Source organism: Poecile atricapillus, chromosome 3, assembly GCF_030490865.1.
Source record: "Poecile atricapillus isolate bPoeAtr1 chromosome 3, bPoeAtr1.hap1, whole genome shotgun sequence".
Lineage (NCBI taxonomy): Eukaryota > Metazoa > Chordata > Aves > Passeriformes > Paridae > Poecile > Poecile atricapillus.
This window is the reverse complement of record NC_081251.1, coordinates 17,961,640-17,976,508: the sequence shown is the minus strand read 5'-3', so window position 1 is coordinate 17,976,508 and position 14,869 is coordinate 17,961,640. Positions and strand designations below refer to the sequence as shown.

The following is a 14,869-nucleotide window of genomic DNA, read 5'->3' as shown; positions in this document are numbered from 1 at the left end:
ACGACATGACCAGCCTCCATCCAGCTCATATTATGTCACCAACGCTGCCTGAAAGAAGACCCTTAGGGAAAAGTATAAAAATGTAGTAGGAATTTCTCATTATTTCCCACGTGCTGTGTCCCAGGCTTCATCATCTGCATCCTTGGGATTTCCTGGCCACCTGTGGTATTGTCATGGTTTTAAAACAGTAACTAAAAAATTACTTATTTCTTGCTGTGAGATATGGATTAGAACAAAACAGGCTTAAAACTTAAAAGAAATAAAGAAAGTTTATTAACAAAACTACAAGAATAAAAACACCAGAATAAACTTCCAGAATACTCTTTTATCCCCCACTACCTGACCATTCCTTTGTACATGTGACAACATAGAGACAAAAAACTTTGTAACTTTGGTGGTTAAAACAGTCCCAATTCCTGCTACAGTCTTTTCATCAGTCTTTGTAGAGAAACAGAAGTTTTCTTCTGCTAATCTATGGAGTTTCTCACGAGAAAACTATTTCTGTTATTCCCCGATGCCAGCTGCCCGGAAATCCTGTCATCAGAGTTCACTCCTCCCATTTCACATCACTCTGAGGTGTGTATGGGCCATGAGTTTAGGGATGTCATTTTAAGGATGAGTTAAGTTTAAGGAGTTTAAGTTATAAGTTTAAGGAGTTATTCAAAGGCAGAAGTCCTCTTCATCTGCTTCTTTGAGCTTCGCTGGAAACAGTCTTCTCATTGCCCTCAAGGCTTCAAATCTCCGCTTCACTCTGTTCCAGCACCTCACTGTATCACAATTACTCTCTCTTTTACTCCAAATCCACACTTTGAACACTCCATTCCTCCCAATATACTCTGTCATGAATTAAAGGAATCTTTTCAAACCACTATTGTCTATCTCCATAGCTTTAACAGAAAGATATTTTCAGCTTATAACGCATCTCCTTATTCTCTCCCCATCTAAAACTTAACTTTTTTTTTCACTGTTTTTGGTGGTTTTATGATGTCTTCTTCATGTCGATTGTCTCTCTCTCTGTCTCTCTGGGAAAAAGGAGTAATCTGTACATTTTATCCAGGTAGTAAAAGAATTAAGACCTTAGAAAAGCTGCAGATGTTCATGGTGTCAGGTTTCAGTCCAGCAGCAGAAACTACAAACTAAGCCCGGCTGGCCGGCTCTGCTTCTCCCCCCCGCCCCCCCCTTCTGCGGCCTTGTCTGGCCTGGAGTGGGGGGAGGAGGCCGAGACAGATCCGTGTTACCTTTCCAGAAGCCAGAAACGCAAAGAGGACAACAGAGCTTTGACTGTACATCTTAAGGCGGTGTCCACAAGTTGGCTTGACTTTTTAATGGTCAAAACTGCTGTCAGTTCTTAGAAATGACTGATAATTGGTCAGGAGGAAAGACTCCCATCAGCCACCAGCAGCTTCAACTTCCTTAGCTCCCAAAACCACCTTAAAGGTAAAGCTACCCCGTGACAGGTATCCATAATAGACTTTTCATCCATGAATTTGGCTGATCACCCTGTGAGTATATTCAAATGACCACAATGAATTGCAGCTGGACAATTAATCATGTAAAGAAATGTCCATTTTTTGGGGGTATTTTATCCTTGATTTTTTTTTTTTTTTAAATTTTTTTTTTTAGGTATATCTCCGTTCTGATTCAAATGAAGACTTACTGCCTGTTCTCCTACAAGCCATATTTCATATCCTTTCAAAATATTTTTTTCCTCTCCTTACAGGGTCTTTATGATTCTGGGTCTGTTCTATTCTGGATCCAGATATCAAGAGAAAATGGAGTTGTGGCAGAAAGGCACAGCAGGTAAACTACTTTTGGGAAAAGTGAAGGTGGGGATATGTCTTATATTCACCACAAATACTTTTTAGCACTTCAAAGGTTGTGTTGTTTTTCAGAAACTCACCAGCTGACAGCCCTAAAAACTGCTACCATGTGAAGCAAAGCAAAAGTGCACAGTTCATGTTATGGTAGAGAGAATCTGTGTAGAAATCTCAGGTTAATTGTATTTGTAGTTTTGAAGATTTGAAGAGGTAGAACTGAAATTTATTGTATAATGAACATACATGACAATACACCTTGTCTGTTTAGTAAAAAATCAAAATATTTTCCTGCCTGAAACATTTCAGTGCAGTGTTGCCCCAGTGTGCAGATTCACAATGAATGAAATTCAAATTATTAATTTTGCTAATTAATAAAATATGCTCTTCAAAATGCTGGATACCCAAAATAGAGCCAATATTCTTCACCTTAATTATCTTAAAGTATGTTTCCCGTGTCATTGCAGTATTCATTCTTGTTAATACATTTTTATTTGGGATTTCCCCAAGCTTTGGCCTATCATTTAATTATTAGTTGAATATACAATCATTCATCAATATTTACCTTAAATAAACTACACATATCATTTAAAAGATTAGTCAAACAAATGGCAAAATTTCTGATAAATGTTGTTATTTCATGATCAGTGTCAGAGCAGTTTATTTAGGTGTGGGATTGCTTTTTTAAAATTCTTTTTTGGCATGGAAGTGTCTACATGGTTTCAGGAAAATTTAATTATTAAAATCTATAAGATATTATTTGATATTTAAATTTTCTATCTGTTTTCTGCTCTTAAAACCAGTGATAGGTTTCTATGCATCCATAAATTATTTAGATGCCCCAACTCAGAGAATTTCCTTGTTTCTGTTCAGAATAAGGGAGTTTGGGAGCAGTAGCTCCCAAATAGACCCAGGAAAGTGGAGTTCAACAAAATGTGCCAGAGGGAAGAAAAAAATCAAGAAAAATTCTCAGCTGTTGGCCTCTTCTAAGGAGTAAATGTTGAGTGACGCAAATATTTAAAAGAAATTATTTTGGCTGAAGATCAGGGAGGAGGACTGTATAGGAAAAGAGAAGAAAGGGCATCTAGGGGCTAGAACAATGAAGGAATGAACATTTTAGTTTAAGACACACGTTGTGAACTTAACATTGTGTTGAAAAATTAGAAGAGGACAGTCGGGCCTAGCGGTAGGGTAGAAGGGGCTGAGGACTCTCACAGTTTCAAATTCTCAGATACTGTGAGAAGCAACATCTTTGCTCTGCTGTGGAATAAGAATTGGTATGAGGTCTCACAGGGGAGCTCATCCATCTTATTTTTCAAACCAGCACAGGTCAAAGGCCATACATTCTTTTCCTTAAAGGAGTTTTTTTATGCTTTGGGAATAATGAAGTGAAATCCATCATTAATGGGAATAAAGGGAACCTGAAATAATATTGGGTACCAGTGCTCTATGAGTGTGACTACAGGGGACAGTTTTCATGCATATTGCTTGCTGGTTATTGAACTCAGCTTTTCTGATATGAAATAGGCCAACACAGAGTTAACCCTGCACAAAAACAATAAACAAGTTTGAAATTGTATTTTAAAAATACACTTTTAAAATACAAAGGGCTTTCTTAAAAAAAAAATAAATAGTGATTTCACAAGATTCTGAAATAAAAAGGCAAGAAGCTGTTTTAATTTAATATGTTTTCAGAAATGCTGGTAGAGACACTTTAGCTTTCTAGACAGAATTGTAAAAATACCAGGAATGAGCTGAAATAATGGTCTGAAATTTTAACATTCTTCATACTCACTGTAAATTCTTACATAAAATTAAAGTTTTGATAAAAATTGGTTTGTGGGGGGAAGATATGATTTTTGGTTTTTTAATGTAATAGATATTGAATAGATTTTTGTGGTGTTCTCACATTTTGTTAATCCGTATTTGAAGTATTTGTGTTTGTTTTGGTCACATTTTATTTGTGGAATCCATAGTGATAGGATGATACAGAGACTTTTAAACTAATTTTCCTCAAAGAAGAGCTTACTAACAAAAAGTAACTTGAACTCTAAACAGTTCTAGTTATGAAACAGTAACTTTTACCTTGGTTGGGACTGCTGCTCAGTTTTTCACTCTACCTTTTGAATAAGATGTATAAATATGAACCTTCACTAACTTAATGTACTTTTTAAATTAGCAGGGTATGATTCTTCACTATATTTGATATAATCTATTTCATTATATTTCCCTCTCTGTATTTCTCCTCAGATTCAGAGTTGATGAGACAGCTTCTATGAGTTACAGAACATGGTCTAGAAAGGGTTTCAGTAGTGTGTGCTCACTATCAGTTTGGTGAAGTATCCTTCAAATCTTGCTTTCAACAAGTTTTTGTATCTCTGAAATTTTGTATCTCAGTCAATCCACTTCTTCCTATAAGAGCTGACCAACTTTTGGAGAAATTTATCTGGTTAGGCTCATATTGGCACAGAGACTATGGAGGTTCCAGGGCTTAATGATGGAGACTGTGAATTGGAATGTGAAGAAAAAAGTCAGTCAAGTTTTCAAAAGTGGGGGAAGAACTTGGAAATCACATTGAGAGGGATTTCAGGCAGTACTTCTCTCTCTGTTGAATCTCAGGTGAGCCATGAGAAGCTATCTTTCCAAAGTTAAATAATCTTTGTTTACACTGTCCATGGTGCATTGCCAAATTGCTATTCTTGCATTAGATGTAATCTTTTTATGTATGGGGCTTCATTCTTACATAAGATCTCCTGTGGTTGAGTCTTAAGTGATGAATTTGTGAGGTCAAAGTGACCAAGGCAAAGGATATTAGCATAAGAAGTAGTTTTCTGACCTGAAAAATTTTAAAACCATCTTTTTGCTACTTGGTATTTGGCTTGATTCAGGTAATTTATGTTTAGAAGATAGTTTATTTCTGATTAGTAACAGTCAACCAGTCCTGGCTGCTCAGACTGAGACAGGTGATCAACACTGGCAGGTGCTGCTGGAGTTAGAGGGACCAGATCAAATGAGGGTTTCCTTGTTGTAATGTGTCTTTCATACCTCCTGGGGAGTAGACACCCAATGTGCATCTCATGAGAGCCCTTAGGTGTAGAACTAAGATGTAATAAACATTTATTCTCTTAGATTTCAAGCACACATTCATTTTCCTAGAAACAACAAAAACGATAGTAAAAATATGAAAAATTAGAAAAAATGCTTGAGAAAGAAAATATTGGGCTAAGCCTTTCCTTGTTATTTCCCCCAAAGTAGTTTGAACATGGAAGCATAAAATCATTAAGGTTGGAAAATACCTCTAAGATCATCAAGTACAAACTGTAACCTAGCACTGTTGTGTCTGCCACTTAAAGATATAAGTGTTTATATAAACATTTTATATATTCATATTAAAAAAGTGTCACATGCACACACCTTTAGATCACTTTCAGATATGGTGACTCCACCACTTCCCCAGGCAGCCAGTTCCAATGTTTAACCACCCTTTCAGTGAAGACATTCTGCTTGCTCTCCATCATGAACCTTCCCTGGTGCAGCTTGAGACTGTTTCCTCTTGTCCTGTTGCAGGTTACCTGGGAGGAGAGACTGGCCTCCACCTGGCTACAGACTCCTTTCAGGCAGTTGTAGAGAGTATTAAGGTCTCCTTTGAGCTTCCTTTTCTCCAGGCTAAACAATCCCAGCTCCCTCAGCTGCTCCTCATGTGGCTTCCTCTCTAGGCTCTTCATCAATTTCATTGCCCTTCTCTGGACAGTGGACAGCAGTGCCCAAGTTCCCACATGATGATGATGTCCAGTTTTCCAAAGCCTTCTCTAAACAAAAGGTTAAAGCATACTCTGAAATTTTCCCACCATTCTTACCAATTCTGTCCCTTATGCAGAAAAGATTATGAACTTGAGGTGACACTCCTCCCACACCAGTGTTTAAGGCTCTCTCTGTAATGAAGTGGTGGAGGAATTCTGGCCTCTATCCCAGTTCCTAAAGCTGTGGATGTGTCTTACTGGAGACTGTTAAACAAAAAATGTACAAGATGTCTCCAAGAGAAGAGATGACAATCCAGTATCTCTCCATCTTGGAAAAAAGAACAATTTCCTTCAGTGAATTTCAAAGTTGCATTCTAGCAGAAGATATCACCACAGACCTGTAGCATCTGCATAGTGCAGAGGCTATATCATTTCCAGAAGAACATTACAGGAACTTAAAAAAGAACGATATTTTATTCCCTTCAAAATCAACCATGACGTTAGTTATGATGTTAAAACATCTGTTAATTCAGAAGTGTGACGTTCCACTTCTTTCTGTGTTTATGTGAAACAGTTTGCTGTGCTTTGTAGCATCAAAATTGAAGCACAGAACCCCGAATCCTTTCCAGAAACTCAGTCTGCATTATGATTGCTTCAGGAGAAAAATTGGGCTCTTTTAATATCCACAGGTAGACATAACTTTTTTTCTAAGTTTTGTGTGAAGTATCTCATATTTTTGCACAAGTAAGATTTCTAGAGAAGTGTGTTCCCATCTTATGACCCAACTGTTCAGCCTGTCTGTATTTTTTCAGTTGAATAATAAACTAAGAATTCTGCTGTTTTGGATGTATGGCTGAATACAAGTTCACAGTCTGCCATAATTGAGAGGAGTGGTTACAAGTTTTCTGATTTCAGATACTTTGTATGACATTGATCATTGCGATGAAGCTGGTAACAGTAGCATGAAAAAGACAGTAGTAAATAATTGACTGTCAAGGATAACTGTATTTATCTTTCTGTAATAAATACAATTTCAGTAAAAGTAATGCTAGGAAAAGTTATTGAGCCCTCATTGGCACTATAGCATATTTAATAATTCTGTCTTGTCTAATTAGAAACACAATATCAAATGAACAGCTAGATGTGAAACTAGTTATAAATATTATGAGGTTGGGCAGCTTGAGAACAAATAGAGAAATGTCTTGTAAAAGTTTTTGTAAATAACTTCAGTCATACATAAAAGGAAACTTTATTTCAAAAGTGAAAAATCTCTACTATTTGAATCTGGTCAAATCTGTACTATTCAGATTCCCTGTAGGTTTTCTAGGCTCCAGTAATCCCATAAATATGTTAATGAGAAAACTATTGACTGTTTTAACACCTTTCTGTTCTCAGCTGATCCAGATCCAGCTTTTAGGACAAACAGACCTTCAGTTGTGATGAGTGTGTGTCTTAAATAACAAGCAGTTGCCCAGCATGTTTTCTTTCCAAAGAAATGTGCATATTAAAAGTGTATGAGGAGTCAACACAGATCTTCATTTTGTTCAAGTCAGTGTTCAGGAATCTGGTAAAAGGACTGGAAACCTTCCTTTATTTTCTGTCTCCTTCATCTTGAGTTGTGAGATTCAATGTTTTAATTATATTTTTCCAAGGAAAAACATCTCAGCACATTTAAAATATCAAAATAGCAGAAATATCTGTCAATATACTCTGATAAATCCTATGCTGCCATTGTCCCTGTTCAGTTTTGTTGAGCAAGACCCTTGAGATAGTCTCTAAGTTGTCAGTGTAGCTTGAGAAAGTTAATTTAGTTGATTACAGAAATAACAGTGATCTGTGGTGTCTGCTTATGTTTCCATATGTCTCCTCTGTCTTGGACAGATGTTAGAGATCCAGATTCTGATGTACTGGGGTGGATTGTACTCTACATTGTGTGGCAAATGTATATAGACCCTATGTAGACCTAAAAAGATACAGACATCTGCAGACAATATGGCAACATAGGTTTAAAGAAAAGGCAGTGTTGCACCACACACAAATGTCCATTCCTGGCCAATGAGTACAGAACATAGAATGACTTATTTAGACTTAAAGTGCTTAATTTTAGAAGCTAAGGTAGAGTGTAATAAATACTATTAATCTGGAAAGATGTAAGGAAATCATGTAAGCTATAGCTACAACCAAGATCATAGCAGCTTGGAATGAAAGAATAAATGCTCTCTTTGCAATTGTTATTCTGAGATGACGAGGTGGCTCCCAGCATGGGAGCTTGGATGGTAGAGAATATATCTTTTCTGTATTTCATGCTCTTAAAATGGATTTCTTTGTTATACATGGCACTTATGCTCTTATATTACAAATCCTTGCAAAACTATTATGTTACAGACATCAAAATGAGCTCTCATCCTAGAGAGTCATGGGAATATTTCATATTTGTGTTTCTGCTTCAAAAAACAGACAGAACCTGAAGAAAACTCTGGACATATGAAAAAAAAAAACTCACAGAGATTTTATGGCCCCCAACAGACTATGTAGCCTTAAATGGTCAATAAGAAGTAAAAAGAAAAAAATAAGCTTCTAACATTGAATAAAATATAAGAAATACCAATTCACATGTACAAGAACTCTGGGAAATAAGAAAACCAGCAGAATACATATTTGTGACAGGTAGGATGTGGGTCATCTTAGGATGCTCACAACAATTCTGTTCTTATTTGACTCTCCCCACCCCTTCTGTCTAGAGGGAGGATGAATAGCAGAGAATTTCTGTAGTTACAGACAGACCTAGGAGATTTGACTGTCACTCCTGTTCAGGTCTAGTCTCTCCTATAGCTGGTGAAGTCATGGAAAACTCACTAATGTCTGGATTCTTCATGTTAATATTAGGCTCTAATGGAAGATTAGATCGTTAATGGAGAAAAAATCCAAAGACTTCCACTGAGTCAGAGATATTCAGATGGGCTGAACCACTGACTATTGGGTGTAAAGATTCCTGTCTTCTTCACCTGAGACAAATGCCTCAAGGTAGATGTGATGTGTTTGGACTTTGGAGACTTATTTTGGGTTCCTATAAGAATGCTGTGAGAATACTTTTATAAATTTTTGGCTATGATATTATATATCTTAATTGTAAAGTGATCCCATACATTGTGATACTCTTCCTTACAGGGTGCCTTAAAGAGGGTCTAATTTTATCTGGAACACCAGGATACAAATAGAAGTTTTCTGATATTGCTTTCCTTCACATTTGCTTAACTTTCTCCACCACACACAGAGACACTTTTATCTGACCTTACACTGGAGTCCAACCTGTGTCTGAATATTCTGACTTGTTGAACAGCCAGCATTTGTAGCCAGGGCCTTGTATAACCTTTAAGACCACAGATGTTTTCAGCTGGATAGGACTCAAAATTTTCTTTTGCCAGTTTTTAAGGTTTTCTGTCCAAACATCTACTTTGTTTATGCACCAGTATCATCAATGAGACTGGCATGGCCCTGGAAATATATTGCCTAACTAACACAGGAGAGTTAATAGAGGAGAGATAAAGCATGCATAGTACACTTCTGCAAAGCCCAGCTATTAGGAGTCTATACTTCTGTTTACACAGTTGAAATTGGGGAACAATTGCATTAAATTTAAGAGTTATGTAGAATACAAATTGTATTAATTGAGAAAAGGAGCAGGCTCTTTACTTCCTCTGGCCTTTCATAGTCTCATTATAGCTTTAACATACAAATCTGGGGTTAGGGCCACAAGGGTTCTGCTACTGCTAAACTTTTCCTGTCAAAATCACAAGTGGCAGAATGTTTTTCTTGAAATCTAATGAGGTTGCAAACACTACCAAAGATGGCTATTACTTAGAGAAAGATATTTTTAATTATTTAAAAAACAGAACAAAGCAAAGCCAAAAACCAGCAAACTCAGTCTGCTCACTTAGAGAATCTGCAAATACTCTAGATAGAATCAGTAACAGGATAGCCACTGGTTCTCCTATTAAGCTGCATGTCTTCAGGTAACTGCAGAAATAAATATGTTTAAAAGACACCTTACTATGAAAAATCCCCGCAACAATAAATCCCACAAAGCTGGTAGGGCATTTGGGTGTTAGTCATATCCTTACTGTGGTTTTTTTTCTAGTTTTAAAGCTGAGACTTCAAATTGTTTGTGCTCTACTGACAACCTGATTTTAGATGAGAAAAACTGAAAAGATGGAATGACACAGTCATCTAGCCCTAGTAGAAAACTATGAAAAGACTGATGCTAGTTTTGAAGCTAATTTATGAGATCTGCACAATAAATAGTTTCTTTGAGGTCTAGAATTTAACATGGGGCTTTACCACAGAATTATCTCTCTTATACATGCTGGGAAATCCCTTGGCTCACTGAAGTTGATAGTTATAATCCGAGGAGACTACACTCTAGCTATTTCCTATCCCTGAAAGCCTCAACACTGTTTCCCAGGGGGACCACAACATGAGCAGACCAGAGCCCATGAATAAGGGATGTTCTCACTCTGTTAGTGTCGGCATCTTTCAAAGATCTGTTTGCAATTTGTGTGCCAGCTCATGTTATAAAAGGTCAGACTGCATTAGTGTTTCTCCAGTATGCCAACCCTTTCTCTCCCAACAATTTTCTATATCTGTCAATAGCTATAACTCTTTGTTTGCTGTTTTGTAGGCCTTTATTTTTTTAATTAGTCCTTATTCTGTTAAAGTCCTAAAAATATATTCTAGCCATTTACAACAGCATAGTCTTGCTCAGTGAAGTGCATACACCACTCTTGTGATTTAAGCAGGAGTGAATTTTAATACCACTTACTTAGCTGGAAAGGGAACAGGATACATCTGCAATACTGACATGTCAAGCAAAAATTACAAGCTGAAAGCTTAGAAAAATCTCCATCTACTTGGCCTCTCTATACAGAAATCATATTATTTCTCCAGGTCCTTCACCCATTCCCTTCTCTTTCAGAACAACTGGATAGTAGGAGGCAAACGAAAAGGAAAGCTAACACTTTTCCATCTCTGCCTAGAATCAGTCAGAAAGAGAGAGCTTGTCCTATCCTTATTCTTGTTTTTCTGTCTGCCTCAATATCCTTGGTTAGCTTTTGGGGAAGATGAAATTGCAGCAAACTCAGAGAAATGAGAAGCTGGAATTATATCTAAAGTTTTTTATTTAAATATTTCAGAAGAGTTACCAAGCAATCTAGATCAACAAAATACCCAGCAACCACTGAATATGTTCTAGCATAGACTGAGATTTTCAGTTAAATGTGTATCTAATGTGCAACTAATCAAATAAGCCAATCAACATTACTTGATATAGTTTATTACATTAATCAGGCTGCAGATATGAACTAGCATTCTTCTAAAATTAGAAATTAAACAAATTGCTAACATTTTGAAATCTCTATTGGAAATAAATGCAAGGTTTTCAATGGTAGTCCCCCATCATCAAAATATCAATTAAAGCATGTAAGTCAAATTTTAAAGACCCAAAATGGCAGAACTGTAAGAAAATGGGCAGTCCTAATTCTCCAGTTCTGTATTTTCTAATGGGATCTGGGCAAGTCACATAAGAGCTGGTGGGTATCTCCAGTCTGTTCCATATGAAAAATAATTCTGTTAAACAAAAACCCAAAACAAAAAACCAGGCTTGATACTCTGTATGACAAAATATTCCACGTGCCACTTGTTATATGGAGATATAGGCGGTTTGAGATCTTCCAAAAGTGCAACGAAATTGTCCCTGTCATTCCATGGTTTCCATAAAATTTATTGAGCTGTGATATAACATACAGCATATAACACACAAGTTTGCCCAAACTCAAACTGTCACCACTCTAATGTTCCCCATTTTTGGAAAAGAATGGGAGTGCATCTTTTCAAATTCAACTGCTCAATGTCTTGGGTGTTTCTTTCAAGCATCCTGTGGTCCAAAAAATCCTCTAAATGGGAGGAATACCACTTCTAACACAGTCAGCATTCATCCACTGGCACCAATTCACATTGCTTAGGGAAAGTCTGTCCTAAAGTAGACACCATGTACCGCAGCACCTGTCTGTAAGTTCCTTCTGGGCTCTATGTTTCAGCATTTTGGCCCTTAAATTATGACATTCTGCAGTATTTTTCAGTTTAGTCCATCTCAAATAACATGAAAATTATGCTGCAGAGCACATGTCTCTATAGCATGAAGCTGAATGTATGAATTGTATGTCTGGATATGAATCGGTGCAAAGCCTGCTGGCATACTCTTGGAGAGCTACAGTCAGAGGGAGACAGCCCTGCCTGAGTCTCTGCCATACACTTTACTGGAAATGTGTTTAATTGTGTTTTATTGTCTTTTAGAAAATAGATTTATCCTATCTTAATAGATCAATTTAAATATTTGACTTGTATTCAGAGAAGAGGACTAGGTTTTTGGAAAAGGATGCTAAGTTTCATAGCCTTGTATACCCTTAAATACTTTCATAAATGTGCAAATACATACATGAATAACTTTAAAATCAAATATTGTCAAAATTATCCTATACTTTAGCTTAAATATAATTGATTTTTGCCACTGTTAGCTGGATCCTCAGCATCCATTATTTATATCCACATCCTTTCAATTTTCTTTAGTGAGAACAAATTAGAGAAAAATACTCAGGGCAGTATTCTGCTGTAGACTGTCCTCTTTCTAAGCTTTAGCACACACAGTAGGTAAACTGATTTAGATTAATTTTAATACATTTAAAAATAATTCAAAAGTGAATTTAATTTTTATGAACATGATTGAAATCTTAACCTTTTCAAAATTCTCCTTTGATAGAGTTGGAGTTTTGTTTTTTGTTTGTTTGTTTTAGCTTGTTCATGTTTAAATAGTTATATATTATTTAAAATTTAGGAATTTTGTGCAGGCTAACATTTTTTCCTACCAGAAAAATATTTTCTTAGTGCTACAAAAGCTATTCTGCTCTATACAACTTGCCACACATCACACTCTAATTTAACTGAAAAAAAAAAAAAAAAAAAAAAGAAAGATTAAATTTAGGATGCTAGACTACAAAAGTACCTCTATCACTTTTTCTCAACTGTGATAGTTGTTTAATTCAAGAGTTTGGACTGAGTGGAAAATTATTTACCTCTAACTAGTTAGAGACTTCAAAAAGTTGGTTATTTCATAATGTCAGAGATCAAGGTCTTTTGAGGTCAGATTATAAAAAAACCCCCGAAACACTGGTGAAAAACAGTGCAGTACTCTTCCACTCTGAAGCAGATTTTTTTTTCCCCCAGAAAACACAGAGTATCTGTTTATCAGGAGGAGAATAGCAGCTGTTACTTTAAATTTATAGTATTTGTATGTCAAATTGAGAGGAAGACTTTTGAATTTTTATACCAAGGTTCTCCATAAAATGATGGAATATGGGTGATTTCATAGTACTTCAGCTGTTAGTTACATCATGTAAAACCTTGTTTAGCATCTTCCTGAATGTGTGATGAAGTTGTTTCTGTAGCCCACTGTAACAGTGATTATCAACACTAAAGAGTAATTCCTGGCAAACCTCTTAATAAAATAAAAAAGGATTGATATACATTTTACATATCTGTACTTGATATTTCAGATTTATGGTGAAAGAAAGTAAAACTAAAAAGTCTTTCTCTGAAATGTACTTTGTTTGCCTAACTATTTAGAAGGAGAGTTTTCCAAATATGTTTCCTTTCCAAGCAGGGAATTTTTTCCCATCCGTCAGCAGTAAATTTGATTTTCTGTTATTTTTCTTGGACCTTTCATAAACACTGAACCATGCCTAAGTTCCTGTTACACTGGGGGGTGGCAAACACAACCTTCTGAAGGGCTGTGTTGCTGGTTGTTTATAGGAATATCTTTTCAATAATATTAGTAGAACTTATTTACTACCTCTCTCAAAGAAAGTAGGATGCCAAAGCAACCTTTCTGTGTGAATCAGTAACTCTACTCCTTGATTATGTCCTGCTGTTTTCCCTTCATAAATGCAATTTGCAGTAGGACCTTACCTACATCAAAGACGGTAGCCCATAGATGAGAAATCAGGTTACTGCAACTGGGCAACTTCTGGTAGGATCTGATCAAAGGGCCAAAAGCTATCAGCTCAGACAGGCACCTCTTTTCCTTTTGTTTGAGTCCGGAAATGAGAGAGCTGATAGCTGTCTTTTGGTCCTAATCGGTGCCACTCTGCTTGACAGGAGATGAAAGGTGCACCAATTATGGCTGGTAATAGCTGACTACTATTTGCACTCATTGCTGTGGTTATCATCACAAATTACATGCTACTCTTTACCTGAAGCTTAGGGAAATATTTCACTACAGCAAAATTTCAGCTAACATTTCCACTTAGTCTTTTTTTATACCAAGAAGACCCTAAAGTAGAAGTTCTTCCAAAAATAAATTCAGAATATTACAACCACGAGAGAGAGCCCAAGAACTCGTATAATGCTAACAGCTGGAGAGTCCTTTTAGTACATAATGTGAAGAATATTCAACCCCTCTACCCTGCCTATTAAAGTTGTGAGTATATGCTTCCCAAATACAAATCTGCATGTAAGAAGACAACATGGAAATGCAAAGATATAATATCAGTAGCCATGAATTGTAAGCCTATAATTATATCAATTTATTCTGGAGGCAAGAAATCACAGGCTTTTTTATTTCTACCACATTAACATGAGATAAAAAGCTTTTAATAGTAACATGAGTCCAGTAATGTATAATTAGAAATAGAAAGGAAAAGTAAAAGAGAGATTGAGTATCATTGTTTGAGGCAGCAACCCGGCAAAGACTTCCAGCCTACTAAGGCAATCTGTCAGTCATTACACTCACAACCAGAATGCACAGCAAATAAATGAAGGATGCTTAGCTCCTAACATATCAAGAAGGTGGAGTGTTGAGAAGATTAGAAGATATATAGGGAGAAGGGAAAAAGAGCAGTATTTCTGTAAGTGTACAAGTAACAGGAAAAGATGCATGAGACAGTTTTGAGATATTTCATTTACCAGTGGAACATGACACATTCAGTGATTAGATGCTGTTCTTTTGGAAACAAGGTTCAAAACCAAGGCAAATTCTGATGTCAGAACTCAATCATTCACACACACACATGCACATATATTTATGCTTATATGTCTACATGGTGTGCTTTTCCCTCAACCATATCCTCAGGGCATTCTGACACTGAATTTTTCATATTATCAGAGAGAAACTTACATGTCATTAGTGAATTCCACACCTAAATTACTTATTTTTCCTAAAAGAACTTGTGTTATTGCCTTCACTGGCAATACTTGTTCTTGAGTTCT

The 14,869-nt window shown here is 36.3% G+C and overlaps 1 long non-coding RNA gene across 1 annotated transcript in view; it reads left to right on the top strand.

Moving 5' to 3' along the window:
• Nucleotides 1-1,436: 1,436 nt before the first annotated feature.
• LOC131578302 (uncharacterized) overlaps nucleotides 1,437-14,869 on the top strand; it is a 31,644-nt gene continuing 18,211 nt past the window's right edge. The window contains exons 1-2 of the long non-coding RNA XR_009277438.1: nucleotides 1,437-1,502; nucleotides 1,721-1,800. This is a non-coding gene — a long non-coding RNA (uncharacterized LOC131578302). The remainder of the gene's footprint in view (nucleotides 1,503-1,720; nucleotides 1,801-14,869) is intronic.